The 26,962-nt window shown below is 41.9% G+C and overlaps 1 pseudogene; it reads right to left on the bottom strand.

The window, feature by feature from the left end:
- Positions 1–2,417: 2,417 nt before the first annotated feature.
- Positions 2,418–25,445, bottom strand: LOC123478469 (heterogeneous nuclear ribonucleoprotein A1-like; annotated as a pseudogene).
- Positions 25,446–26,962: the final 1,517 nt, after the last annotated feature.

Raw genomic sequence — 26,962 nt, forward strand, 5'->3', positions numbered from 1 at the left:
TTTTTCCCATTTGCTTTTGCCAACTTTTGAGAAGACTGGGAAAGGGGATGGGACATCCAAAATTCCAAGCAAGAAGACCTGTGGAGATTGAATGAAAACTTCAAGGACTGTGCATGAGCAGGGGAAATAAAGAAAGTCTTGAATCCAAGGAACCAAGCAGCAGGGAAGAGCCTCAGTGGGGCAGGGCTGCTGGAAAGAGAAATGGCTGGGAGAAACCCAACCTGAAGGGGGTGGGGTGCAGAAGGAGAGGTCCGAGTTGGATAAGTAGGGAGAAGAGATGGAGGGGGTGTTAAAGAGTCCCGCAAAGAAGAGGAAAAGCAGCTTGAGTTTAAAATGTCACTTTTCTTCCCTCTACATTGAGAGGCAGGCCCAATTTTTCCCAGGATTGAGCAGCTCTTGGGTCTCCAGGAGGACGATTTAGAGTGTTTACAGTGTGGGAGGGGGGCTGGTGGTAGAGATGTAAATAGAATGGTCAGAAAAAAGAGGGGGGGAAACTTGTGAGGCAAATTTGAACAAAAGGGCATAGTTAGGAGAAAGAGGCCTGGAATCCCTGGAGCCCCCACTGAAGATTAAAATTGTGTCTCCTCTCGAGATCTAAACCTAATCAGGGGATTGAGACAGTGCCAGCGTAGGTCAAGTAAGAGGATAGTATTATAGTTAAGTGATACTCAATGGGCCAGACCTCCTGGTCACTGAGTTTGTATTGAGGCGGGGTCATGATGAAATAGAAAATCAAGCGCTTGGGCTTGAGGTCTGTAAGTCCCAGAGCCTTCAAGTTCTTAAGTAGACATCTCAATGGGGAGTCCTTGGGCAGGGTCAATTGAGCATTGCCCATGATGAGAACTACAAAAAAAGAAAAGGAAATGATTTCTGGGGGATGAGAACAAACAAGGGGTGTGGGGGAAGGTTTGAGAAGGGTGTCACAAACTCAAATGATCTAGGGGTCTGTGGCCAGAGCTGAGTGTCCTTGAGCCTGAGGGCAAGCCAAACATGAGGTCCTGCTCAGGGCCAGGTGTCTCTGGACCCTGAGAGCACACGAAACCCAGCAGGGAGAGGGTTGGAGGCATCCCCCTACCCAAACCCCTGGGAAAGTGATAGACCCAATACCAGGGCTTATTGACAATGACAATGACAATGACATTGGATAAGCTATCACGTCCAATAGGATACTTTTTTTCCTGAGATTCAGAGAGACTTACTGATTGCAGGCCATGAAGATGGGTAAGGAGAAGGCTGTCTACAGAGTCAGGAGAGATAAAGAAAGATTACAACCATCTCTGCAAATCTCACAGAGACAGGGTTAGCAGATAAGCCCGGTTGAGCTTCTGCTGCCCACTGCTCTCCTAGTCAAATCTCAGGAGGCTGGAGGAGAGGGAGAAATAGAGAATGTCCTTTTATGGGGTAATGGGGTGGTTGTAGAGCAGGAAGTTGGAGTTGGGCCGCAACTTGTTTCCATGTTATCTTCAGGTGCAGGGTCTGGGCCGGGGTCCTTGATGTATGGTATGTTCAGTTTTGTAAGTTCCTGGAGCCTCTGTGCCTTCAGGGCACTTCCAGCAATTTTCCAGTCCTGAGGATAAAGGCTCATGAAACAATTAGGGTCAGTTATGGTTTATGGGGTCCAGCTAGCTTTGGGAAGGAGGGCCTGAAGAGGGGGCTTTTGTCCTATTATGATATTTTGTCCTCCCCCCCAACCCCCTTTGGATTCAAACTGGCCTCACTCAGTACGCTGCCTCACCTGCATCTTTCTCCCTTGAGCAGTTGCTACCATAGTCATTAAGCCCTCACAGCCATGAGGTTCTGTTTGTCAACAAATAATCCTAAGAGTAAATCCTCAAATCTGTTGAACACAGAGAGAGAGCTTCAACCAACCTAAAGGTCTCATCGAGGTTTCAGTTCTGTTTTAGATACTGCAGAATAAGAATTTGTTCATTTTTATTCTGTTAAAAAGACAAAAATATTTTTATTTATCATATTCCAGAATTTGTATTATCTCTACCTAAAGAAGCAGAGACTCTACCTCTTATGTTAAAATAGTTTTCTGTTTTTCTGATTAGTTTTTAGTTTGTTTGTTTAAGACACGGTTATTCAGCATCATGATTGGACTACTACATTTAGTAATCAACAGCAAACCATCCCCCCCCACCCCCGGGGGGGGGGGGGGAAACTACATTAAAAACTTTCTGTTGGAATGTTTTACACTTTCCACAGAACAGAAACTAAAATAACCCATTATACAATTCCAAGTCAGTATATAAGTAACGAGTACAGTCCTCGATTATTTTGTCCATTCACGTGGATATTGTCTAAAACATGTCTTCTTTGTAGTAGTGAGGCCCTGCCACGATTCGGCTTGGCTGAGTTCACAAATCTGTTGAAACGTGTAGCTGCCCTGTCGCTTTGCTGGCTCTCGTCACCTGCTAAGCTTTGTGTCCTGGCAGAAAGTAAAACCTTCTGCCTCTTCCATAGCTGCTGCTGCTGCTGCTGCTGCTGCTGGAACCACCACAGACAGGCACCTTGGTTTCATGGTTTGGCAAAGTATTGGCCTTCACCACAGCAGGGGCCAGAGCTTCTGCCTCCAAACTTTCCTCCTTTCATGGGTCCAAAGTTTGAAGATTGATTATTGTCATTGCCCAAATCACTGTAGCTTCCACCACCTCCTAAATAGCTTCCATCGTTAATTACAAAATCCATTACAGCCATGCCCACTGCCACCATATACAACACCACCACCACATACAACACCACCACCACATCTATCACCAAAGCCACCTTGACCACTGAAGTCTCCTGCATGACCAAAGTTGTCATTCCCACCAAAACCGCCTCCACAACCACTCGCTAAGTTTCCAGAACCACTTCAACCACGCTGGCTGGATGAAGCACTAGCCACCTCTTGTTTAGATAGGGCTATCCTTACTTCATAGTTGTGGCCATACACAGTGCAGTATTTCTGAATGACTACAGAGTCACCGTCATCAAAGGTTACAAAAGCGAAGCCTCTCTTTTTGCCACTGCCTCAGTCAGTCCTGATTTCAATCACTTCGATTTTCCCATGCTGATCAAAATAATGTCTTATGTGATGCCCGTCAGTGTCTTTGTTCATGCCACCAGCAAAAATCTTTTCGCAGGTAAGTGGGCACTCAGTCTTTGGGAAATCTTCTCCTCAGACAGCCCTCTTTGGTTCCACAACTCTTCCATCCACCTTTGTGTGGCCTTGCATTCATGGCTGCATCCACCTCCTCCACAGTGGCATGTGTGACACCCCAAAGCCTCTGGAGCGCTTGGTGGCCACATCTCTCATCGCCACACAGTCTGTGAGTGTTCCCCACTGCTCAGAATGGCTCCTCAGACTCTCGCTGTTGTTTCAAAGCTCAAAGCCCCGATTAAGAGCTGCCATAGCTATTCCGGTTCTTTGGAAGACTGTGACCTAGACGTGATGACTGCAAGAGAGGAGACTTCAACAATGCTTACTCAGCAGCATCCACCTGCAGAAAATCTGATTAGGTTTTTGATTACTTAAAATTGAACACCACAGCCCAGTTTTTGAATACCAAAAAACAAAGTTTTGATAACCTGCATTTGTATTCAATACTGTCACAGGATAGTAAGAAGGTAGGGAAGTTCCTGGGCAAGCGGAATGTGGAAACTGAGATGAGAAAATTAAACATGCACTAACAATGTAAATAACTTACAGAGAGCTGGTAAATTGCAAGACCTATCTTCCCCAGCCAAGATTGCTTGAGAGAAAATGGTTTATACCTCTCCTCTCTAAACAGCTTAAGTCACCCTGGTCTGGGAAATAGAGAACGAGGACCCAACTAATGCCATTTTTGCCAGCTGAACCCAAGGCCAGATGAAGTCAGGGGAACAAGTAATGAAAAGTGCGTTAGAGCCAGACAGACCCAAGAGAAAAGTCAAGCAGTAAAACCAACCAGAGAATAACTCCCACCATCTCCAAACATCCCTGTGTGCTCATTTTGATGCATCAGCATATTTAAAATGCACTGGAAAGCTGACAAATATTCTGCTGAAACCCTCCCCTAAGATTCTCACCTGCAAATGAACGATAATAAAACCCTTCAAGACAGAGACCTGGCGTGGGCTCATTCTAGATCACATGCATGCCCCTTCTTGGGCATGAACTTCATACTTTCTCCTAAACTCTAAGGGTCCCCAGGAGACTTATAACCGAAAGAGCAGTGGGTAGCTGGCAGCTTGACCTGGGCTTACCCCCTTATCCTCTCTCCAAGGCTCCCTTTTCTCCGACTTCCCACTGGGCCAAAGTAGCGCTGCCTTGGCTCACTTCTGTCTCTGTGACCTTCACTTCCCAGTCAACCAAGGGCAGCTTGGGCTTGGGTTACTTCTTTCCGATAATGTTTCCAATGAGCCAAAGCAGAGCACTGCCTAGGCTCTCTCTTATTGCTCCCGCTACCCTAAGTCCTTCCTTCCAGGGGTCTTGCTGTCCCAGCTTTAATAAACCTACAGTTGTGAAATCTATCCTACATGCAGTCAAGACTCCACACAGTACAGGCCACACTGCAGCAGACCCCCAGTGGACCAGTCCCTTTCTGGTCACAATACCTCTTTAGTTTCACTTTGTGCAAACAAGTAATTTACTATTGTTTCATAATTATATATGACTTTTTATTTAATTTTTTATTTGTTATTTTTGTTAAGTACAGTTGTCTCCATCCCCCGCCCCTGCCCACTCTGCCACAACCCCTATCCCTTCCCTAGCCACACCCAACCTTCAATCCTACAACTGTTGGCTTTCTCTATGTAATATATATATAGCGGTAATATATATATTACATAGAGAAAAGAATATACATATTATCTAGGAATATGTATGTTCCTAGATAATTTCTCCTCTACCTGCCCCCCCCTTATCCATATACTCCTTCCCTTCTGGTTACTGTCAGTTTTTTCTTTATTTCAATGTCTCTTGTTATACTTCACTTGTGTGTTTTGCTCACTAGGGTCCACTTATAATAGGTGAGATCATATTTGCATTTGTCTTTCACCACGTGGCTTATTTCACTTAGTGCAGTTCACTCTGGATTCATCCATGCTGTTGTAAAGGGTAGGAGCTCCTTCTTTCTTCCTGCTGCATAGTATTCCATTGTGTAAATGTATCGTAGATTTTTGATCCATACATTTATAGTGAGGGGCACTTAGGTTGCTTCCAGCCCTTCACTATTATAAATTCTGCTGCTCTGAATATTGCGGTGCATAGGTTCTTTGGAATTGATGTTTCAGGATTCTTAGTGTATAATGCCAGTAGCGGAATTGCTGGGTCAAAGGGCAGTTCCCTTTTTAGTTTCCTGAGGACATTCCACACTGTTTTCCACAGTGGCCGCACCAGTCTGCTTTCCCAACAACCGGTGCTAGGGTTCCCTTTTCGCCACATCCTCTCCAACATTTGTGTGTGGATTTGTTCATGTTGGCCACTCTGACTGGTGTGAGATGGTACCTCATTGTGGTTTTAATTTGCATCTCTCTGATGGCTAGTGATGCTGAGCATCTTTTCCTATGTCTCTGGGCCCTCTGTATGTCTTCCTTGGAGAAGTGTCTGTTCAAGTCCTTTGCCCATTTGTTAATTGGGTTGTTAGTCTTCCTGGAGTGGAGTCCTGTGAGTTCTTTATCTATTTTTGGAGATCAGGCCCTTGTCTGAGGTATCCTTGGCAAATATGTTTTCCCATACTGTTGGTTCTCTTTTTATTTTAATGCTGCTTTCTTTAGCTGTGCAGAAGCTTTTTGTTTTGATGCGGTCCCATTTGTTTATTCTTTCCTTTATGTTCCTTGCTTTAGGGGAAGTGTCTGTGATGATTTTGCTGCGTGGAAAGACTGAGAGTTTCCTGACATTGTTTTCCTCTAGGAGTTTTATGGTGCTACAACTTATATTTAAGTCTTTTACCCATCTTGAATTTATTTTGGGGTATGGCATAAGTTGGTGATCAAGTTTCATTTTTCTGCATGGTGCTGTCCAGATCTCCCAGCACCATTTGTTGAAGAGGCTGTGTTTGCTGCATTTTATGCTCCTGCCTTCTTCGTCAAATATTAATTGACTGTAAAGGCTTGAGTTTATTTCTGGGCTCTCTGTTCTGTTCCATTGGTCTATGTGCCTGTTTTTATGCCAGTACTAGGCTGTTGTGATTACCGTGGCTTTGTAATACAGTTTGATATCATGTATTGTGATCCCTCCTGCTTTGTTCTTCTTTCTCAAAATTGCTACAGCTACTCGGGGTTGTTTCTGGTTCCATATGAATTTTGAAATGTTTGTTGTATATCTGTGAAATATGTCGTGGGTACTTTAATAGGGATTGCATTGAATCTTTAGATCGCTTTGGGCAGTATGGCCATTTTGATGATGTTAATTCTTCCAATGCATGAGCATGTCTATGCTTTCCTTAGTTTGTGTCTCCTTAATTTCTTTCTTCAATGTTGTGTAGTTTTCTGAGTACAGGTCTTTTACCTCCTTAGTTAGGTTTATTCCCAGGTACTTTATTTTTCTTGTTGCTATATCAAATGGGATGTTTTTCCTGATTTCTGTTTCTGCAGTTTCTTTGTTGGTATAGAGGAATGCCTTTGATTTCTGAGTATGGAGTTTGTATCCAGCTGTTTTGCCAAATTCATTTATTAGGTCGAGTAGTTTCTTGGTGGAGTCTATAGGATTTTCCATGTACACCATCACGTCATCTGCAAACAGTGACAGGTTCATTTCCTCCTTTCCAATTTGGATGCCTTGTATTGCTTTTTCTTGTCTGATTGCTGTGGCTAGGACTTCCCATACTATGTTGCATAAGAGTGGTGAGAGAGGGCATCCTTGTCTTGTTCCTGATCTTAGTGGGAAAGCTCTAAGTTTTTGTCCATTGAGTTTGATGTTGGCTGTAGGTCTCTCACATATGGCCTATATTTTTTTGAGGAATGCTCCCTCTATTCCCACTTTGCTGAGTGTTTTAATCAGAAATGGGTGCTGTATCTTATCAAATGCTTTTTCCGCGTCTATTGATATGATCATGTGATTTTTGTCTTTGCTGTTGTTGATGTGATGTATTATGTTTATTGATTTGTGAATATTGTACCATCCTTGCATCCCTGGGATGAATCCCACTTGGTCATGGTGGATGATCTTTTTTAATACACTAGGCTGGGTGCGGTTTGCCCATATTTTGATGAGAATTTTAGCGTCTATGTTCATCAGCGATATTGGCCTGAAGTTTTCTTTCTTCGTTGTGTCTTTATCTGGTTTTGGGATTAGGATGCTGCTAGTTTCATAAAAAGAGTTTGGGAGTCTTCCATCATTTTGGATTTTTTTCGAATAGTCTGTGAAGGATAGAGGTCGGCTCTTCCTTAAATGCTTTGTAGAATTCGTCTGTGAAACCAACCTGTCCAGGGCCTTTTTGTGTTGGTAGTTTTTTGATGACTGCTTCAATTTCCTCTGCTGTTATTGGTCTGTTCAGGTTTTCTGCTTCTTCTTCATTCAGTTTTGGAAGATTATATTTTTCTAGAAATGTGTTCATTTCATCTAGGTTTTCACATTTCTTGGCATGCATTTCTGCGTAGTAATTTCCTACAATCCTTTGTTTTTCTGTGGTATCATTTGTAATCTCTCCTCTTTCATTCCTGATTGTGTTTATTTGGATCCACTCTCTTCTTTTCTTGATGAGCCTACCTAAAGGCTTGTCGATTTTGTTTCTCCTTTCAAAGAACCAGATCCTGGATTCGCCAATCCTTCGAATTGTGCTTTTAGTCTCTATGTCACTTAACTCTGCTCTGATCTTGGTTATTTCCTTCGTTCTTCTGGTTCTGGACTGTCTTTATTGTTGTTCCTCGAGTTCTCGTAGGCATAGGGTTACGCTGTTTTCTTTAAATGTTTCTATCTTTTTAAGGTAGACCTGTATTGCTATGCACTTCCCTCTCAGCACTGCCTCTGCTCTGTCCCACAGGTTTTGGGTGGTTGTGAGTTTGTTTTCATTTGTTTCCAGAATGTTTTTGATTTCTTCCGTAATCTCGTCCTTTTTTGTTTTTCTATTGCATTTTCTTTTTTAATTTTTATTGTTCAATTCCTCAGGGTCCTTCTGCTCCCCACTAGGTCTTTAGTTCACCAGGTGTGCTGTCCTTGAGGTGCACCAATTACGGGCAACTCACACTCCCCCTTCTTGCTCTTTGCTGTCTTAGATGCTAGGGGCTCTTGGTGTTCCTTTGGGGTAGTTCAGCCCCCTACTGGGTCAAGTCTTTCAGGGGAATGCAGTCTCCCCTAGCCCTGCAGCTCCCCTCTGCTGGGTGTTCTGCCTTCCTCGTACAGAGTGAGTAGTCCCTGCAGGGCTCTGTGGATAGGGGCTAGGTGGGAGTTGTTCAGAACCAGTTTCAGGTGTGGTCGCCTGAGGGCTGCCAGGCCGTTCATAGGGTTGCGTCGCTGATCCCCAGCTTTGAGCCTGTGCTCGGGGACAGATATCAGCTGATCGGGTTGCACAGCCACCCGAGGTTTCAGGTGTGGGCGCCCACTCAGGGTTTCAAGCGTGGGCGCCCAGGACACTGATTGAGGTGCGCGTCCCCCCAGGTGCTTTGGGACTGTGCGTCCAGGCAGCCGAGTTGCTGATCTGGGTGTGCACTGATCCACTGCTTTGTGCCTGTGCGCCCAGGCAGCTGGGCTGCTGATCAGGTTGCGCGCCTACCAGGGGTTTCAGTTGTGGGCATTCAGGACCCTGATCTAGGTCACGCCCACCGGGCTTCAGGTGTGGGTTGGGGCTGCTTATCCCAAGTTCACAGTCTAGGGGCTGCGGCGGTAGGGGTGCAAGAGGCCACGTCTGCTGCGGAGAGATCTCTAACTAGCTGCTGGTCCCTCTATTTTCTCTTTTTCTTTTCGAGAAATTCTTCCTATTCAAGCCCCCCGGTCCAAACAAGCACCTGGCCTCTCACACAGCCCAGCCTGGCTCTCTCCCAAGAATCCTGCAGCAGACCCTGAGCCCCAGTTGGGGCTTCAGCTGCCCTGGTCCCCGCGATGGTCCCTGGGACCTTATTGTCCTTAAGCACTCTTCTTACCATCTGATCTTTCAATGTCCTCTATCTTTGGTGTCCGATCTTCATATATGCTGGAATACTGTTGGGTGTTCACTCTGTTCTTCAGATCCGCTAGGCGTTTCACTGGTGCCGAGGGGAAGTGGATTCCGCTCCTACCTATCTTGCCGCCATCTTCTCCGAACCTCCTATTTCTTTGTCTTGTCTGACTGCTGAGGCTAGGATTCCCAATATAATGTTGAATAGAAGTTGTGCAGAAAAGTGTACCTGAGCAACAATAAAAATATATCAAATAATAAGTAATTATGATACAACAATAAAAAGAAGCTGTGAAAGCCGACATCAGAAAGTCCCCTTCCTGATCTTAGTGGGAGAGCTATTAGGTTTTGCCCATTGAGCATGATGTTGGCTTAGGTCTCTCATATGTGGCCTTTATCATGTTGAGGAATGTGCCCTCTACTCAGTGTTTTTATCATAACTATCATGCTGTACCTTATCAAATGCTTTTTCTGCATGCATTGATATGATCATGTAATTTTTGTCCTTCCTTTTGTTCACATGATGTATTATGCATATTGAGTTGTGAATATTGTGCCATCCTTGCATCCCTTGGTTGAATCCAACTCGATCATAGGGTATGATCTTTTTAATGTATTGCCGGATGCTGGTTGCTAGTATTTTCTGGAGGATTTTAGCGCCTATGTTCATCGGTGATATCTGCCTGTAGTTTCCTTTCTTTGTTGTGTGTTTATCCGGTTTTGGGAGTAGGATGATGCTGGCTTCATAAAAAGAGTTTGGGAGTCTTCCATCTTCTTGGATTTTGTGGAATAATCTGTGAAGGACAGGGGTTAGCTCTTCTTAAATGTTTTGTATAATTCTCCTGTAAAACCATCCTGTCTAGGGCTTTTGCGTGCCAGGAGTGTTTTGATTACTGCTTTGATTTCATCAGGTGTCATTGGTTTGTACAGGCTTTCTTCTTCTTCTTGATTCAGTTTTGGACCATTGCATTTTTCTAGAAATTTGTCTATTTCACCCAGGTTTTCAAATTTCTTGGCGTATAGCCGTTTGTACTAATTTCTTACCATCCTTTCTTTTTCCTGTGGTATCAGTTGTGATCCCTCCTCTTTCATTTCTGCTTTTGCTTATTTGTGGCATCTCTCTTATTTTCTGGATGGATCTGCTTAATGGCTGGTCGACTTTGCTTGATCTTTTCAAAGAACCAGCTCCTGGATTCGTTGATCCTTAGAATTGTGCTTTTAGTCTCTAAGACATTTAATTCTGCTTTGACTTTCATCATTTCCTTCCTTCTACTTGTTCTGGGCTGTCTTTTGTTGTTGTTCCTCAAGTTCTTGTAGGCGTAGGGTTAGGTTGTTTGTTTGAAATGTTTCTATCTTTTTAAGGTAGGCCTGTATTGCTATGACCTTCCCTCTCAGGACTGCCTCTGCTGTGTCCCATAGGTTTTGGGTTGTTGTGAGTTGATTTTCATTTGTTTCCAGAAAGTTTTTGATTTCTTCCCTAATCTCGTTCTTGATCCATTCGTTGTTTAATAGCATGCTATTCAGTCTCCATGATTTTGAGTGTTTTGTTTTTTTTCCATTGGGGTTGGTTTCTAGTTTCAGTTACTTGTGGTCCAAGAAAATGCTTGATATGATTTCAATTTTCTTGAATTTGTTGAGGCTTGCTTTGTGTCCTATCATGTGGTCTATCTTTGACAATGTTCCATGTACACTTGAAAAGAATGTGTATTTTGCTTCTTTGGTGTGAAAAGCTCTATATAAACGAGTTAAGACCATTTCATCTAGGGTATTGTTATGTGACACAATATCCTTGTTGATGTTTATTTTGGAAGATCTGTCCATTTCTGACAGTGGGATGTTAAAGTCCTTTACTGTAATTGCGTTGCTGTCAATATCTTTCTTGAAGTCCTCCAAGATTTTCTTTATGTACTTGGGTGCTCCTATGTTGGGTGCATATATATTTACAATGTTTATGTCTTGTTGGTGGATCCTTCCCTTGAATATAATGGAGTGTCCCTCTGGTTCTCTTTTGACGGCCCTTGTTTTGAAGTCTATTTTGTCTGATGTAAGTAATGCTAAACCAGCTTTTGTTTTCCCTGTCCATTTGCTTGGAATCCTTTTTCCCAACCTTTCACTTTCAGTCCATGTATGTGTGTGTGTGTGTTTTTGTTTTGTTTTGTTTTGTTCTTCCTGAGGAGGGTCTCTTATAGTCAGCATATGTGTGGGTCCTGTTTTCTTACCCATTCAGCTCCCCCATATCTTTTGATCGGAACATTTAATCTATTGACACTTAGGTTATTATTGATAGGTACTTATTCATTACCTTCTTTGTACCTGTGTTCCTGTCTCTCTCGCTTTTTTTAATCCTTGTTTTAGAGCACACACGTTAGCTTCTCTTTCAGAGCTGTTTTGGAGGAGGTGTATTCTTTTACACTTCTTTTGTCTGGGAAGCTCCTTATCTGGCCTTCCTTTTAAATTGAGAGTCATAGTGAATAGAGTAGTCTTGGTTGCAGCCCTTTGTTTTTCATTACTTGGAATATTTCTTGTCATTCCCTTCTGGCTTCTAGTATTTCTATTGAAAATTGCTCTGCAAGTCTTGTCAGAGTTACCTTGTATGTTACTTCTTGTTTCTCCCTTGCTGCCTTTAAGATTCCCTCTTTGTCTGTAAAACTTGGTATTTTAATTATGACGTGTCTTGGAGTGGGCCTCCTTGGGATCCCTTTGACTGGGACCTTCTGTGCTTCCTGGACTCACATGGCTTTTCCCTCTCCAGGTTTGGGAAGTTTTCTGTCATTTTTTTTGAAACAGGGTTTCTATCCCTTGCTGCTTTTCTTCTTCTTCTGATATTGCTACCATTCAAATGTTGTTGTGTTCATGTCGTCCTGCAATTCCCTTAAGATATCTTCATATTTTTTTGTCCTCTGTGTGTGTGTGTGTGTGTGTGCACTTGGTCTGCCTGGGTGTTTCTTTCTACCTTGTCTTCCAGCTCATGAGTTCAGTCCTCTGCTTCTTCCAGCCTGCCTGGACTTCCATCTACTGTATTTTTTAATTTCAGAAATTGTATTCTTCATTTATTCCTGGTTCTTGTTTATAGTTACTATTTCTTTTCATAGTGTTGTCGTTCTCACTCAGTTCCTTGTGGTTGTCTGTGAGTTCCTCAAGCATCTTTATAACCATCCTTTTGAATTCTATCACTGATAGTTTGTTTGCCTCCATTTAATTTAGCTCTTTTACTGGGGAGTCTTCCATTCCTTTCAACTGCACATTCTTTCTTTGTCTCCCTATTTGAGGTAACTCGTTTTGTTTGTTTCTGCAATCCCCAATGTTCTGCTTTGCCAGCTGTCTTTGTAAGGTGGGTTTGTGTGGTAGGAGTTCTGTGGGATTCAGTGGTGTGGTCTCTCTGATCTCCTGCTATGGATGCTCTAGGTTTCCCTCACTTATGTTTGTGCGGGCTCTCTTGTTGTATTTGGGCTTTACCTGTTGGTGGCTCCTTTATTGGTAGGTTCTCCCATCCAGGGGGTTTACTTGTATTTGTAACTCCCACCTCGTCTTATATGTGATCAGGGCCAGGGCGAAGGTGAAACGGAGTAAGACAGCAGGAGTATTCTATGGGATATAAAGTACAAGTAGAAAACAGATGGGAGGTCCTTTGGAGAAGTACTTCCATAACCATGATATTTCACCACTATATATAATATTATAATATTGTATTATAGCATAATACAATATTATAGCCACTGTATATAAAAGGTGTAAAAGAGACGAGACTCTAATTAGAAAGGAAAAGGAATGTGACCTGGCTTTAGAAAGCAGAGCGCTTATGTGAGGTTAGAAGGTGAGATGTAGTGAGAGTAAGGGATCAAAAAACTATGGTACATTTACACAATGGAATTCTACACAGCAGAGAGAAAGAAGGAGCTTATGCCCTCTGCAAGAGCAAGGATGGAACTGGAGAGCATTATGCTAAGAGAAATAAGCCAGGTAGTGAGGGACAAATACCATATGATCTTACCTTTAACTGGAACATAATCCCAAAAAAGAAAAAAGCAAACAAAATATAACCAGAGACATTGAAGTTAAGAACAATGTAACAATAGCCAGAGGGGAGTGGGGAGGGGACACTGGGGAGAGGGGTTCACAGGAGCTACTAAAGGGACACATGGACAAAATCAAGCGGGAGGGTGGAGGCAGGGGAGGGAGGTGGGTTTGGCTGGGGTTGGGTAGAGGGATGGGGAGAAAATTCAGACAACTGTAACTGAATAACAATAAATTAAAAAAAAAAAACCCTCAGGAATATGGCAAAATGAATTAAGAGAGGGGTGCTGTATGGGATTTGGAATAACAATAATGTGATGAGGAGTATATAATTGTCCTTTTAAATATATAATTGTTTAAATATATAAGTGTTTTTAAAGGTCCTTTGCAAACTTTTGCTTCCAAACCTCGTATCAGTTGAATTCTGTTGGCTGTTCACTCTGTTCCTCAGAAGATGAGCCAGGGGTCCCAGTTGGGTGCATGAGCAGTTGGCTTCAGCTCCCACCTGCCCTTCCCTCATAATGACATATGATCTTTTTGGCCAAGGTGTTTGACAATCACCCAGCATTTAGATTTTAACAGAAGACAGTTTTCCTAACCTAAGGATGACTTTGGGTTGTCCCAAAGAGCCCCAAACACCTCCATATGTATGTATTTTATTGCAAGGGAGAGGTTTTGAAGTACACTGATTTGATATTTGTGAATTATACAGGGATTGTTGTGTTATGCTGCATTGTATTTGTGGTGTGGGTGAAAAAGTATGCCCACATACTAAACCTTACAATCACATGGTTGAGCCTTACAAACTTGGAGACATAAAGTCACCACATGGGATGGTCTGAAATTAAAACTTCCTAACTAAAAGTGATACATGACAAGCAGTCATGTCCAAGGCTGGGATCTTCCTTGACAATGGTCGAGCTTTACCTTAATGGAGCCTGTCTATTGTCTTTTTGCATCTACAATAACATAACTTTGAAATGACAGGGTATTTTTTTCCTCCAGACCCCTCAGGGTGTAACTACTGTACCAGAGACCACAGAACTCCTCATTGTTATCCCTATCATATAGTGAATTACTGTGTTAACTATCCTATACCCAGACATGTCAAAGAAGAATGTTTCTATCCATTTTACTTTATATCCAGTCTCAAGAATTTTCAAACTGGATTTCACATATCCCCCTTATGTCTCCTCCTTTCATCATAATGTATAAAACAAGGGGCAAAACTAACACTCTCCAGAATATTTTCTCAATCTGTGGTGACTTTGCTTCTCAGCAATTGTTATTATTCAACTTGGCTCAAATAAACTCGTAGTAATTCTCTACAGGTTTGGACTCTTTAACAAAAGTCCTCAATCCAGGTTATGCCTACTGGCTTTAGAGAGAGGAGAAGGGAGAGCAAGAGATTAGAAAGAGAAAAAAATTCATGGGAAACATTGACCTGACTGGGTCTTGACTCTGAAACTTAAGTAGGTGTCCTGACCAAGAACCAGACCTGTGAACTTTTGGTGCACGGGCTGATGCTCCAACCAACTGAGCCACATGACCAGAGTGGCTTTGGATACATCTTAGGTTGATATTGTGTATATATCCTTACCATTAAATAAATATTGAATGTTATATAAAAACATCCAGCATTCTACACAATCCTGAATCAAAACTAATTTTTAAGTCCTGTTAATGTAAAATGCTATGTTACAGAGAAGCAATGTTCTTTGTCGATTGCTTTATGAACCATATCCATGACTATGACCTTTTTTTTCCTTTTTTTAAAAATTTTCATTGTTATTCAATTACAGTTGTATGCCTTTTCTCCCCATCCCTCCACCCGATCCCAGCTGAACCCACCTCCCTCCCCCACCTCCACCCTCCCCCTTGATTTTGTCCATGTGTCCTTTATAGTAGTTCCTGTAATCCGCTCTTGCGACTGTCCCCACCCCACTCCCCCCTGGCTAGTGTTAGATTGTTCTTAACTTCAATGTCTCTGGTTATATTTTGTTTCCTTTTTTCTTCTATTGCTTATGTTCCAGTTAAAGGTGAGATCATATGGTATTTGTCCCTCACCGCCTGGCTTATTTCACTTAGCATAATGCTCTCCAGTTCCATCCATGCTGTTGCAAAGGGTATAAGCTCCTTCTTTCTCTCTGCTGCGTAGAATTCCATTGTGTAAATATAGCATAGTTTTTGGATCTACTCGTTTGCTGATGGGCACTTAGGTTGCTTCCAGTACTTGGCTATATGGAACTTCCCTTTGACCCAGCAATTCCACTGCTGGGATTATACCCTAAGAACCCTGAAAGACCATGACCTTTTATGTTTCATCACTGAACAGTCATCGTTTTATGCTGATGCTTTTAAGATTGAACCTTTTTTTTTGTAAGTTTCATCTTCAGTTTATACAGTTAAAAAGCTCTGAGGAATGAAGATTTATAAAGCTCTAGGGAATAGCTGGATTCATGAATTGCTGGCAAATGATTGAGATAGAAAATAATTTTATGGAATTGAATGAACTAAGAATGATTATAATTTTTATAACCTTTTGTCGGATATTTTGCTAATTTTTTAATCTTGTTTTTCAGATATAAGACATGTTTTTCTCTGAAGCCACCTATGACATAGAGCAATCCCATTAACTATTACTACACGACAACAACAACAAAAATATGGTACCTAGGAATGAACTCAACTAAGGACGTAAAAGGCCTGCACTCAAAAACTTGCAAGAAATTGAAGAAAGGCATAGAGGAAGACACAAACAAGTAGAAATACATACTGTGTTCATGAACTGAAACAATTAACATCATTAATGGGTCCACAATACCCAAAGCAACCTGGAGATTCAATGTAATTCCTATTAAAATGCCAATGACATATTTCACATAACTAGAACAAATATTCCAAAAATGTATACGGGGCCAAGTAATATCCCCAAATGGCCTCAGTAATCCTGAGGAAGAAGAACAAAGTTGGAGAAATCACGCTACCAACTATCAAACTATACTGCAAAACTGCTCTAATCAAAATAGCTTCATACTGGTGTAAGAACAGGCATGATCAATGGAACACAACAGGGAGCCCAGAAACCAGTGCGTGACTTTGTGGTCAATTAATAGTTGACAAAGTAGGCAATAGCATGTGATGGAATATAAACAGTCTCTTCAATAAATGGTATTGGGAAATCTGGACTGGCACAAGCCAAAAAACAAACAAACAGACAAACAAACAAAAACAGATAGACTATCAACTTACACCATACACAAGAATAAACTTGAAATGGATAAAATACTTAATTGTAAGTCACAGAACCACAAAAATCCTAGTAGAAAACATAGGCAGTAAAGCTCAGACACCTCATGCAGCAATATTTTTGCAAATATGTCTACTGGGGCAATGGAAATAAAGGAAACAATAAACAAATGGGACTACATGTAACTAAAAAGCTTCAGCACAGCAAAAACAAACAAACGAAAAAAATCAATGAAATGAATTGGGAACCCACTGCATGGGAGAACATATTTGCCAATAACACCTCTGATTAAATGATTAATTTCCAAAATATATGAAGAACTTAATACAACTCAACACCAACAAGGCAGACAACCAAATTCTATACCCTACTCAGGACTATGGTCAGGGAAAATAGTTACTGAAGATATACCCTCTTCTCTCATTGCCTTAAAAAATTTTCAGAGATAGGTTTCTGTGAGCAGAATTGAGACAAATAGAAAGAAGGTTTTTTTTTTTAATTACTTTATTGTTGTTCAGTTACAGTTGTCTGCATTTTTCTCCCCACTCGTCTACCTCACCCCAGCCAAACCCATCTCCCTCCCCCGCCTCCACACTCCCCCTTGATTTAGTCCATGTGTTCTTTCCCCTCTCCGTCCTCCACTCAGCTATCGATAGATTGTTCTTAATATCAGTCTCTCTGGTTATATTTTGTTTGCTTATTTTCTTTTGCTCACTATGTTCCAGTTGAATGTGAGATCATATGGTATTTGTCCCTCACCATCTGGCTTACTTCACTTAGCATAATGCTCCCCAGTTCCATCCATGCTGTCACAAAGGGCATAAGCTCCTTCTTTCTCTCTGCTGTGTAGAATTCCATTGTGTAAATGTACCGTAGTTTTTTGCTCCACTCACTTGATGATGGGCACTTAGGTTACTTCCAGCACTTGGCTATTGTAAATTGTGCTGCTATGAACATTGGAGTGCATAGTTTCTTTGCAATCGGTATTTCAGAATCCTTAAGGTATAATCCCAGCACTGGAATTGCTGAGTCAAAAGGCAGTTCCATTTTCGGTTTTCTGAGGAAATTCCACACTGTTTTCCACAGCGCCCACACCAGTCTGCATTTCCACCAACAGTGCACAAGGATTCCCTTATCTCCTCACCCTCTCCAACCCTTGTTTGTTGGTTTGTTTATGTTGGCCACTCTGACTGGTGTGAGGTGGTATCTCCTTGTGGTTTTAATTTGCATCTTTCTAATGGCTAGTGATGCTGAGCATCTTTTCATATGTCTTTGGGCCCCCTGTATGTCCTCCTTGGAGAACTGTCTGTTCAAGTCTTTTGCCCATTTTTTTAAATTGGGCTTTTTTGTCTTCCTCGACCAGAATCATGTGAGTTCTTTATGTACTTTGGAGATCACACCCTTGTCCGAAGTATCATTGACAAATATGTTTTTCCAGATAGTTGGTTCTCTTTTCATTATCGTGCGCTTTTCTTTAGCCATGCAGAAGCTTTTTAATTTGGTGAGGCCCCATTTGTTTATTCTTTCCTTCATGTCACTTGCTTTAAGGGACATATCCATGAAGACGTTGCTGTGTGTAATGTCTGATATTTTCCTCTAGGGCTTTTATGCTGTTATGACCTATATCGCAGGCTTTTATCCACCCTGAATATATTTTTGTGTATGGTGTACGTTGGTGATCAAGTTTCTTTTTTTTTCCATGTAGCTGTCCAGATCTCCCAACACCATTTTTGAAGAGGCTATTTTTGCTCCATTTTATGCTGCTTCTCCGTTTGTCAAATATTAACTCACTTTAGAGACTTGGGTTTATTTGTGGGCTCTCAGTTCTGTTCCATTGGTCTATGTGCCCATTTTTATGTCAGTACCAGGATGTTTTTTTATTACACTAGCCTTGTAATACATTTTGATATCAAGTATTGTGATCCCCCCTACATTGTTCTTCTTGCTCAAAATTGCGGCAGCTATTCAACGTCATTTATGGTTCCACATAAATTTCTGAAATGTTCCTTCTATGTCTGTAAAACATGCCATGGGTATTTTAATAGGGATTGCATTGAATCTATAAATCACTTTGAGTAGTATGGCCATTTTGATGGTGTTAATTCAACCAATCCATGAGCACAGGACATGCTTCCATTTGTCTGTGTCTTTCTTAATTTCTTTCTTCAGTGTTGTATAGTTTCCTGAGTACAGGTCTTTTACCTCCTTGGTTAGGTTTATTCCTAGGTACTTTATTTTTCTTGTTGCTCTACCAAATGGGATTTTATTTTTCCTGATTTCTGTTTCTGATGTTTCATGGTTGGTGTACAAAAATGCCTTTGATTTCTGAGTATTGACTTTGTATCTGGATATTATGCCAATTTCATTTACAAGGTCGAGTAGTTTTTTGCGGAGTCTATGAAATTTTCTATGTATACTCTCATGTCATCTGCAAACAATGCCAGTTTTGTTTCCTCCTTTCCAATTTGGATGCCTTTTATTTCTTTTTCTTGTCTGATTGCTGTGGCTAGGACTTCCAATACTATGTTGAATAGGAGTGGTGAGAGAGGGCATTCTTGTCCTGTTCCTGATTTTAGTGGGAAAGCTCTAAGTTTCTGTCCATTGAGTATGATGTTGGCTGTAGGTCTCTCATATATGGCCTTTATTATGTTGAGGAATACTCCCTCAATTCTCACTTTGTTGAGGGTTTTTATTATAAATGGGTGCTGTACCTTATCAAATGCTTTTTCTGCATCTATTGATATGGTCAAGTGGTTTTTGTCTTTGTTTTTGTTTATGTGGTGTATTATGTTGATTGATTTGCAAATATTGTACCATCCTTGCATCCCTGGGATGAATCCCACTTGGTCATGGTGTATGATCTTTTTAATGTATTGCTGGATGCGGTTTGCCAATATTTTGTTGAGGATTTTAGCATCTGTGTTCATCAGTGATATTGGCCTGAAGTTTTCTTTCTTTGTTATGTCTTTGTCTGGTTTTGGGATTAGGATGATGTTGGCTTTGTAAAAGGAGTTTGGGAGTCTTCGATCTTCTTGAGTTTTTTGAAATAATCTGTGTTGGATGGCGGTTAGCACCCCTTAAATGCTCTGTAGAATTCTCCTGTGAAACCATCTGGTCCAGGGCTTTTGCGTGTCGGAAGCTTTTTGACTACTGTTTCAATTTCATCAGGTGTCACTGGTCTGTTCAGGCTTCGTGCTTCTTCCTCATTTAGTTTTGGAAAGTTATATTTTTCTAGAAATTTGTCCATTTCATCTAGGTTTTCAAACTTTCTGGCATACAGTTTTTCCTAGTAACTTCTTAAAATCCTTTGTATCTCAGTGGTATCCGTTGTAGTCTCTCCTCTTTCATTTCTGATTGTATTTATTTGGTCCCCTCTCTTTTTTCTTGATGAGTCTGCTTAAGGGCTTGTCGATTTTGTTTATCTTTTCAAAGAACCAGCTCCTGGATTCGTTGATCCTTACAATTGTGCTTTTAGTCTCTATGTCATTTAGTTCTGCTCTGATCTTGGTTATTTCCTTCCTTGTACTTGCTCTGGGCTGTCTTTGTTGTTGTTCCTCGAGCTCTTGTAGGTGTATGGTTCGGTTCTTTATTTTAGCTGTTTCTATTTTTTTTAGGTAGGCCTGTATCACTATGAACTTCCCTCTCAGGACTGCCTTTGCTGTATCCCATAGGTTTTGGGTTGTTGTGAGTTCATTTTTGTTTGTTTCCAGAAACTTTTTGATTTCTTCTCTGACCTCATTTTTCGCCCATTCATTGTTTAATAGCATGCTATTCAATCTCCATGTTTTTTAGTGTTTGGGTTTTTTTTTTTTTTCCTTGAGATTTGTTTCTAGTTTCATCCCTTATGGTCAGAGAAAATGCTTGATATGACTTCAATTTCCTTGCATTTGTTGAGGCTTGCTTTGTGTCCTATCATGTGGTCTGTCTTTGAAAATGTTCCATGTGCATTTGAAAAGAATGTGTATTTTGCTTCTTTGGGATGAAAGGCTCTATATATATCAGTTAAGTCCATTTCATCCAAGGCCTTGTTCAATGCCACAATATCCTTGTTGATATTTTGTTTAGAAGATCTGTCCATCTTTGACAGTAGGGTATTAAAATCCCCTACTATAATTGTGTTGCTGTCAATATCTTTCTTGAAGTCCTCCAAGATTTTCTTTATGTATTTGGGTGCTCCTATGTTGGGAGTATATACATTTACAATGTTTACGTGTTCTTGGTGGATTCTTCCTTTGAGTATTATGAAGTCACCATCTGGATCTCTCTTTATGGTCCTTTTTTTCAAGTCTATTTTGTCTGATATGAATATGGCTAACTCTTCATTTTTTTTCCTGTCCATTTGCTTGGAATATTTGTTTCCAGCCCTTCACTTTCTTTCTGTTAGGTCTTCTGTCCTGAGGTGGGTGTCTTGTAGGCAGCATATGTGTGGGTCCTGCTTTCTTATCCATTCAGCTCTTCTATGTCTTTTGTTTGGAGCATTTAATCCATTTACGTTCAAGGTTATTATCGATAGGTATTTATTCATCACCGATTCTTTGTACCTGTGTTCTTCCCTCTTTCTCTCTTTTCCTTCCTTTCCTTACAGCAGCCCCTTTAGCATGTCTTGCAGACCTGGTTTGGTGGAGGTATAATCTTTTAGACTTCTTTTGTCTGGGATACTCCTCATTTGGCCTTCTATCTTGATTGAGAGCCTTGCTGGGCAAAGTAGTCTTGGTTGCAGTCCTCTGGTTCTCATCCCTTGGAATATTTTTTACCATTCTCTTCTGGCTTGGAGCGTTTCCATTGAGAAGTCAGCTGCTAGTCTTATTGGGGCTGCCTTGTATGTTACTTCCTGTTTTTCCCTTGCTGCCTTTAAGATTCTCTGTTTGTCTTGGAATTTTGCCATTTTCATTATGATGTGTCTTGCAGTGGGCCTCTTAGGGTTCCTCTTGTTTGGGACTCTCTGTGTTTCCTGGATTTGTGTGACTGTTTTCTCTCATGAAATTAGGGAAGTTTCCATCATTACTTTTCCAGACAGGTTCTCTATCCCTTGCTCTTCTTCTTCTCCTTCTGGTATTCCTATTATACGGATATTGTTTCGTTTCATGTTGTCCTGCATTTCCCTTATTACCTCTTCATTCTTTCTGAGCCTCTTTTCCTTTTCTTGCTCTTTCTGGGTGTTTTTTTCTACTTTGTCCTCCAGCTCGCTCATCCGATCCTCTTCTCCATCAATTCTGCTTTTCATTCCTTCTACTGTGTTCTTCAGTTCAGAAATTGTATTCTTCATTTCCTCTTGGCCCTTGTTGATGGTTTCTATTTCCTATTTCATGTTGATATAGTTTTCAGTGAGTTCATTGTAGTTTCCCTGTAGTTTTTGGTAATTCTGTGTGAGCTCATTAAGCTTCCTCATAACCAATTCCTCGAACTCAGAATCTGATAGTTCACTTGCCTCTTTTTCATTTAGCATTGTTTCTGACACTTCCCCCTTTCCTTTCATTTGGGGATTGTTTCTTTGTCTTCCCATTGTTTGTGAGATTCTTCCTGTTAGCCTCTGCTTCTTAATTGCTCTGTTCTGACCTCCTGACTTTTTGGTGTAAACTTCTGTGGTAGAATACCTGTGAGATTTTGTGTACTGTCTCCTTGATCTCCTGATCTTACTGATCTTGGGCCGTGGTTTCTGTTGGCTCTGTGTATGTCTTTGGGTTTCGGTTATTGTTGGGTCTTTCTTTGGTGGGTCTTTCCCACCAGCTGGTTATCTGGGGGTCAGTCTGTCCCCCACCTCTTGTCTTCTGTTGTGCAGGTGTGGCCAGGTTGTGTTGGAGCTGGTTCTTCTGTGTTTACAAGGTTTTGAGGCTTTTCTCTTGCTCTTGTTCAGTTGTTTGTTCTCACTATTTAGTTGTATCTCCAGATAGGTCCTGGGTTGAGTTAGTGTGACTTCCACTCCCTCCTTCACCTTCTTCTGTCGTTATCTGTTGGTGATTCCTTTGTTGGTGGGTTTCCTCTTCCAGGAGGAATCCTGGTGTTCCCAGCTTCTACCCACTCTTTTTTTATGGTAGGTCTTCTCTGGGCTATGGGTGTGCATGCAGAGCCTTCCTTGATTCACACTCTCCCTGGTTCCTGTGGTCTCAGTTCACTCCGAGATGAGGTGCAGAAACTCCAAATTCGCTGGGCACCCTGCCCCGGGTGATGCCTGTAGTCTCAGCTCCCTCCGAGATGAGGTGCGAGCACTACCCGGTGGGTAGGCACACTCCAGGTTGCTAGGCCACCCTACCCCCGGTGATGCCTGTAGTCTCAGCTCCCTCTGAGATGTGGTGCGCACAGTCCCCGGTGGATGCGCACACTCCTAGGACTGGCCAGTGGTCGGATGGAGAGCAGACTGGAGCTGTTGCTGCAGGGGAATTCCCCAAAGTGCCCCAGAGGGTCTTTTTCGTTTTGGGAAAAATCCTCCTGCTGGATCCAGTGGCTCCCTCCGTACAAGGAAGGGCCTGACCTCTCACACAGCCCACCTCTCCAGCTAGGCTGGGGGCTATCTGAGTCAGGATCACACGCAGCCCAATTTTCGACTCTCCTCGTTCAGCGAGCGCCTGCAGTCTCCCTGGGTTTTCCACTTTGTCCTTATTCCCCTCCCTGCAACTTCAGGCAACCGGGTCTCTCACAGTGTTGCTCAGTCCTTGTTTGTCAGGGAGGGGGCTGTTAACCGGGCTCTCTCCCAGGAATCCTGCGGCAGGACCTGCACGGGGCAGGGGGTGGGGGCTGAGGGGGGGCCTGGGGCTGCAGCCGCCCTGGTCCCCGTGTTGGTCCCAGGGACCTTTTTGTCTTGGAGCAATCCCCTTACCTTCTGTTTTCTCAGTGTCCTCTGTACTTTTTGGTCTCCTATCTTCATAAACACTGGGCTGCTTTTGGCTGTTTACTTTGTTTCTCAGTGGAGTGGGTAGGTGTTTCACCCAGGAGCAGGGGGAAGTTAACTCTGTTCCCACCTATCTCGCCGCCATCTTCTCTCTCTCAAGACTTGTTGATTTTGTTTATTGTTTCAAAGAACCAGGCCCTGGATTTATTGATCCTTAGAATTGTGCTTTTAGTCTCTAAGATATTTAATTCTGCTTTGACTTTGTTATTTCCTTCCTTCTACTTTCTCTGGGCTGTGTGTGTGTTGTTGTTCGTCCAGTCCGTGTATGTGTAGGGTTAAGTTGTTTATTTGAAATGTTTCTATTTTCTCTAGGTAGACGCGCATCGCTACGAACTTCCCTCTCAGGACTGTCTTTGCTGTGTCCCATATGTTTTGGATTGTTGCAAGTTCATTTTCATTTGTTTCCAGACACTTTTGATTTCTTCCTAGATCTCCTTCTTGACCCATTCATCATTTAATAGCATGGTATTCCATCTCCATTCATTTAAGTGAGTTTGAATTTTTTTCCTTGAGGTCGGTTTCTAGTTTCAGGCCCTTGTGGCCTGAGAAAATGCTTGATATGATTTCAGGTTCCTTGAATTTGTTGAGGCTTGTCTTGTGACCTATCATGTGGCCTATCTTTGAAAATGTCCCACGTGCATGTGAAATGAATGTGTATTTTGCCTCTTTGGGGGAAAGGCTCTATATGTGTCAGTTAAGTCCATTTCGTCTAGAAAATTGTTCAATGCCACATTATCTTTGTTTCTGTTTTGTTTGGAAAATCTGTCCATTTTTGACACTGCGATGTGAATATCTCCTACTATAATTGTGTTGCTGCCAATACCTTTCTTGAAGTCCTCCAAGATTTTCTTTATGTGTTTGGGTGCTCCTATGTCAGGTGCATATATATTTACAATGTTTATGTCTTCTTGATTGAGTCTTGAGGAAGTGACCTTCTGAGTATCATTTTATGGGTCCTTTTAAGTCTGTTTTGTCTGATATGAGTATTTCTACCCCTGCTTTTTTCTCCTGCCCATTTCCTTGAAATATTTGATCCCAGCCCTTCACTTTCAGTCTGTGTAGGTCTTTTGCTCTGAGGTGGGTCTCCTGTAGGCAGCATGTGTGTGGGTCATGTTTTCTTACCCATTCTGCTATTCAGTGCCTTTTGATTGGGGCATTTAATCCGTTTATGTTTAAGGTTATTATTTATAGGTACTTATTCATTGCCATTTTTTCAAACCTGTGTTCCTCTCTCTTTCCTATTTTTCTTCCTGTTCTTTAAGAAAACCCTTTAGGGTCTCTTGCAGAGCTGGTTTGGAGGAGGTATATTCTTTGAGGCTTCTTTTGTCTGGGAAGCTCCTCATTTGGCCTTCCACTTTCATTGAGAGGCTTGCTGGATAAAGTGGTCTTGGTTGCAGGCTTCTGGTTTTCATTACTTGGGATGTTTCTTTTTTTTTTCTCCAATTTTTATTGTTATTCAATTACAGTTGTATGCCTTTTCTCCCCTTCCCTCCCCCCCGCCCCAGCTGAACCCACCTCCCTCCCCCACCCCCACAATCCCACCCAATTTTGTCCATGTGTCCTTCATAATAGTTCCTGCAATCCCCTCTTCCCACTGTCCCCACCTCACTCCCCCCTGGCCACTGCTAGACTGTTCCCAACCTCAATGTCTCTGGTTGTATTTTGTTTGCTTTTTTCTTTTGACATCCCTTCTGGCCTGGAGGGTTTCCATTGAGAAGTCAGCTGCTAGTCTTATGGGGCTGCCTTGCATGTTACTTCCTGTTTTTCCCTTGCTGCCTTTAAGATTCTCTGTTTGTCTTGGAATTTTGCCATTTTCATTATGATGTGTCTTGCAGTGGGCCTCTTAGGGTTCCTCTTGTTTGGGACTCTCTGTGTTTCCTGGATTTGTGTGACTGTTTTCTCTCATGAAATTAGGGAAGTTTCCATCATTACTTTTCCAGACAGGTTCTCTATCCCTTGCTCTTCTTCTTCTCCTTCTGGTTTCCCTAGTATATGGATATAATTACATTTCACGTTGTCCTGTATTTCTGTTCACCCCTCTTCATTCTTTCTGAGCCTCTTTTCCTTTTCTTGCTCTTTCTGGGTGTTCATTTCTACCTTTTCCCTCCTGCTCGCTGATCTGGTCTTCTGCTTCATTCAACCAGCTTTGGATTCCTTCTACTGTGTTCTTCAGTTCAGAAATTGTATTCTTCATTCCCTCTTGGCCTTTGTTGATGGTTTCTATTTCCTTTTTCATGTTGATATAGTTTGCAGTGTGCTCATCTTAGTTCCCCTGAAGTGTTTGGTCTTTCTCTGCGACCTCACTGAGCTTCCTGAGAACCACTGCTTTGAACTCAATATCTGACAGTTGACTTGCCTCTATTTCATTTAGCATTCATTCTGAGGCTTCCTCCTTTCCTTTCATTTGGGGATTGTTTCTTTGTCTTCTCATTGTTTGTGAGACTCTCGTGTTAGTCTTTGCTTCTCCATTCGATGTGTTCTGATTCCCTGGGTTTATGGTGTGAATGTCTATGGTAGAAAAGCTGTGAGGTTCAGTGGTGCAGTCTCCTTGATCTGCAGAGCTTGCTGGTCTTGGGCCATCATTTATGTTGGCTCTGTGTAGGTCTTTGTGTTTTGATTGTTGTTGGGTCTGTCTTTGGTGGGTCCTTCCCACCAGCTGGTTAACTGAGCATCACTGTCCACCGCCTCTTGTATGCTGTTGTGCATGTGTGGGCCGGTTGTGTTGAAGCTGGTTCTCCCATGTGTACATGGTTTTGCGGCTTCTCTCGCTGTTGTCCAGTTGTTTGTTCTGGATAATTTCTCCACTATTTAGTCACATTTCCAGGTAAGTCCTGGGTTCAGTTAGTGGGACTTACACTCCATCCTTCACCTTCTTCTGTTGTTATGTGTTGGTGGTTCCTTTGTTGGCAGGGTTTCTTTTCCAGCAGGCATCCAGGTGTTCACAGCTTCCACCTGCTGTTTCTTGTGATCAGTTGGAGGGGGAAGGTGAAATGGTTGAAGACAGCAAGGGTGTATTCTATGATATTTAAAGCACCAGCTTGTGGAGAAGAGATAGGAGATCCTTTGGGTATGTATAGTGTTAACTGTGATATATCACCCAGGTAGCCACTTTTTGGAAAGGGTGGAAAGAAGATAAGACTGTTGTTGGGGAGGGGAAGGATTGTGAGTTGGATCTAGAATGCAGTGAGCTTGCGGGAGGTCAGATTAAGAGGTAAAGGGAGAGCAAATGATAGAAAATAGGAGTAGTGTGGGAGAGAATAGAGTTAACCACAACAGTAATAAAGTTCAGGAAACAGCGAAGTCAGCTCAGATCTGGGAGGGGTGCTTGTAGTATCTACAATTGTATGGAACAGCTATTATTTACAGTAATTACTTGTTGTATATTCTTTGGAATATATTCAGCAAGTAATTATTGTAAATGATGCAGCAAAAATCATATGACAGAATCTGGGTGATCTGGATAACAAGAATGGGAAGTATAGGACCAAGAGTAGTGTGCTAATGGAACAAAAGGGACGTGAAAGGCAGTAAATTCACAATACACTATGAAAGAGAGAACAACAGAAACCAGTCAAACAATGCAATTTAGCCAGCCAAGTGAAGAAGACTAAACAGAAGGAAGAGAAATACAACAATACTAATAAAAGGAAAGCTGTAAGAATAATTTAAAAAGTAATAATACAAATATGCAAGAACTTGTGAGTTGTCTGTAGTAGCAAAGTAAAACTTGTCTCACTGTCTCAGCTGTCAGGA

This window comes from Desmodus rotundus, chromosome Y (genome assembly GCF_022682495.2).
Source record: "Desmodus rotundus isolate HL8 chromosome Y, HLdesRot8A.1, whole genome shotgun sequence".
Taxonomy (NCBI): domain Eukaryota; kingdom Metazoa; phylum Chordata; class Mammalia; order Chiroptera; family Phyllostomidae; genus Desmodus; species Desmodus rotundus.